Source organism: Rhinolophus hipposideros (genome assembly GCF_964194185.1).
Source record: "Rhinolophus hipposideros genome assembly, chromosome: 23".
Classification (NCBI taxonomy): domain Eukaryota; kingdom Metazoa; phylum Chordata; class Mammalia; order Chiroptera; family Rhinolophidae; genus Rhinolophus; species Rhinolophus hipposideros.
In genome coordinates, this window is record NC_138069.1 from 19,197,197 (window position 1) to 19,200,892 (window position 3,696).

General features: G+C 39.9%; 1 pseudogene across 1 annotated transcript; it reads left to right on the forward strand.

The window, feature by feature from the left end:
• Window positions 1–1,444: 1,444 nt before the first annotated feature.
• LOC308491794 (elongation factor 1-alpha 1-like) lies at window positions 1,445–2,834 on the forward strand (annotated as a pseudogene). The gene has a single exon. The product of its transcript is annotated as an elongation factor 1-alpha 1-like (transcript).
• Window positions 2,835–3,696: the final 862 nt, after the last annotated feature.

A 3,696-nucleotide genomic window follows, 5' to 3' on the forward strand; every position in this document is an offset into this window, starting at 1 on the left:
CCAGTAAAAGTCAAGATGTATTTTATTTAAGCTCCAAGATCCAGCAAGATGTACCCCTTACCTTTTCATTTACATGAGCTAACAAGTGTCCTTTGTTCTTCTTAGGCCACTTTAGCACTTGAGTTAGGGTTCTGACCCTTGTAACAAAAAGGGTCTTTGACTGATACAAACAACCTATGCTATCAATGCAATGTACCCTAGCTTTCCTCTGCTCTTTCTCAAGTAATGGAGCTAGCCTCCAATATGGGAATTTCCCCCTCAATCTGTATTTTGTCCCCTATAGCACTAACGAAGAAAACTGAGAAACATGGTCAACCGTCTATATACTTTCTAGATTTTGGGGGGTGTTACAAACCAGCATAGTAACTAATTCTCTATTTTTGTTTGCTAGAGTAGACCATATTTAAGTTGGCAAGATTCTTGAGAGGCCTCATCAAATCTCCAGTCATAACTGGAGGCCGCATAACTGCTCCGCTATAGAATTTTCCATTTAATCTGGCGCATGTGCTGTTATACATTCTGCTGCTCTCAGAAAAATATTGATGAAATGTGTCCAATATAATTAAAAATGGATTCATAATGGAAATGTCAATTCAATAAGCATAACTAATAACACCGTGAGTTCACATAATTACTTTTTAAATGGTCTAAAAATCTGATAGGAAAGAAAAAAGACTTCACTGTCATATTACACTACTTCGTAAATTTATATCCCCCCCAAATTCAAAAAGCTATTCAAAATGGAGGGACAGAGTTGAAGGGAGAGGAAAAAAACCTCAAAAATTCTTAGAGAAATAAGAACTTTTGCTTCACAGAGTTAGTCTAGAATCCTTTATTTGTTCTTTCCATGCATCTCAGCAAACATGTAATGTGTGATGGGGACTGTAGTACGTACTGAAAACATAATAATATGAGGTAGCCCTTACCACTAAGATAATCAAAATATGTTAGGGAAAGGAAATAATATCATACAATTGCCATGCTAGCTGATAAACGAGATAAAAGGTGTACATATAAACCTGATTGGTTGGGCCTGCAAAAAAGTCCTCTCTAAAGAATAAAAATTTATTCTAGGTATTGAAGGTGAATAGAAGGTTGCTAGGATGATGACGAGTGAAGAAGGATGTGCCTATAGGAGAGAGATGAGACAACATTTAGTAGAAATCAAAAATAATGAAAAATGAAAGTTGTTACAGACATTTAGCCATTCAAGAAGGTTGTTCATACATTCAGGATGAAATACCAAAATAATAATGAAAAAAGTTCCACTTTTCTTAAAAGTTTCCAGAAGAAAATCTTGGGTTTAGAGGGAGCCATCTTGTATAAATAAATGCAGGATAAAAAGCTGGAAAAAAATGAATGAAAAAGAGACAGAAGCTTTTTCGCAACGTGTTTGCTGTCAGAACACAGGTGTAGTGAAAACCACCGCTGAATCTAACCCAAAATGGGAAAGGAAAAGACACACATCAATATTGTTGTCATTGGTCACATAGATTCCGGCAAGTCTACCACCACTGGGCATCTGATCTACAAATGTGGTGGGATCGGCAAAAGAACCATCGAAAAATTTGAGAAGGAAGCTGCTGAGATGGGAAAGGGCTCCTTCAAGTATGCCTGGGTCTTGGATAAACTGAAAGCTGAACGCGAGCGTGGGATCACCATTGATATCTCCCTGTGGAAATTCGAGACCAGCAAGTATTACGTGACCATCATCGATTCCCCAGGACACAGAGACTTTATCAAAAACATGATTACAGGCAAATCTCAGGCTGACTGTGCTGTCCTGATTGTTGCTGCTGGTGTTGGTGAATTCGAAGCAGGTATCTCCAGGAATGGGCAGACCCGTGAGCATGCCCTTCTGGCTTACACACTGGGTGTGAAACAACTAATTGTTGGTGTTAACAAAATAGATTCTACTGAGCCACTTTACAGGCAGAAGAGATACGAGGAAATCGTTAAGGAAGTCAGCACCTACATTAAGAAAATTGGCTACAACCCTTACACAGTCACATTTGTCCCAATTTCTGGTTGGAATGGTGACAACATGCTGGAGCCAAGTGCTAACATGCCTTGTTTCAAGGGATGGAAAGTCACCCGTAAAGATGGCAGTGTTAGTGGAACCACACTGCTTGAAGCTCTGGATTGCATCCTGCTACCAACTCGTTCAATTGACAAGCCTTTGCGTCTGCCAACTCCAGGATGTCTACAAAATTGGTGGTATTGGCCCTGTCCCTGTGGACCGAGTGGAGACTGGTGTTCTCAGACCCGGCATGGTGGTCACCTTGGCTCCAGTCAATGTTGCAACTGAAGTAAAGTCTGTGGAAATGCACCATGAAGCTTTGAGTGAAGCTCTTCCTGGGGACAATGTGGGCTTCAATGTCAAGAATGTGTCTGTCAAAGATGTTCGTCATGGCAATGTGGCTGGTGACAGCAAAAATGACGCACCAATGGAGGCAGCTGGCTTCACTGCTCACGTGATTATCCTGAACCATCCAGGCCAAATCAGGGCCGGATATGCACCTGTGCTTGATTGTCACACAGCTCACATTGCTTGCAAATTTGCTGAGCTGAGGAAGAAGATTGATCGTCGTTAAGGGAAAAAGCTGGAAGATGGCCCCAAGTTTTTGAAATCTGGTGATGCTGCCATCGTTGACATGTTTCCTGGCAAGATTATGGGTGTTGAGAGATTCTCTGATGACCCTCCTCTGGGCCGTTTTGCTGTTCGTGACATGAGACAGACAGTTGCTGTGGGTGTCATCAAAGCAGTGGACATGAAGGAAGCTGGAGCTGGCAAGGTCACCATGTCCACCCAGAAAGCTCAGAAGGCTAAATGAATGTTATCTCCAATACCTGCCACCCCAGTCTTAATCAGTGGTGAAGCATGGTCTCAGAACTGTTTGTCTCAATTGGCCATTCAAGTGTCATAGTAAAAGACTGGTTAATGATTACAATGCATCGTAAAGCCTTCAGAAGGACAGGAGAATGTTTTGTGGACCATTTGTTTTTTTGTGTGGCAGTTTTTAAGTTATTAGTTTTATAAATCAGTACTTTTTAATGGAAACAACTTGACCAAAAGCTGTCACAGAATTTTGAGACCCATTAAAACAAAGTTTAATGAGAAACCTGTATGTTCTTTTGGTCAACACTGTAACTTCCCATAGTACTACTTAGGTAAGACTCAGAGTTGCCCATAATCTATTTCTGGTGTTACATCTGCTGAAACTAGAATTTGATAATTTGGGGTTAACACTTTCTGGGTGGGAACTTTGGGTTTTTTCACCTTGTTTTAAGGGGAGGAATCATCTGTTTACGTAGTAAAAAGCTATGGGAGGGGGTCTGTTGGTGCAACACTTATTAATAGGTTAGGACAGATAAGCAAAGAGTAACTGTTGATGTGTAAGCTAGTTTACAAAAGCCAAATTCTGTAATAAAGTCCACATGTTGCATATAAAATTTTGTATAGTTTACATCAATATTGAGTAAATTTGTTCGTATGTCAAATTTTAGGTTTTTAGTTACTTGAACGTGAATTCTCACATTTACAAATAAATACTGAGGTAGTTCAAAGAGCCTAAAGTAAATGAGGGTTAAGTAATACTGATCACTGTCTTGCTACAGTTAATTGTATAGAGATTCTAGGAAAAATAAATGATACTGGAAGTTGAAAAAAAAGAGAGAGAAAGGAAGGTAATTAGG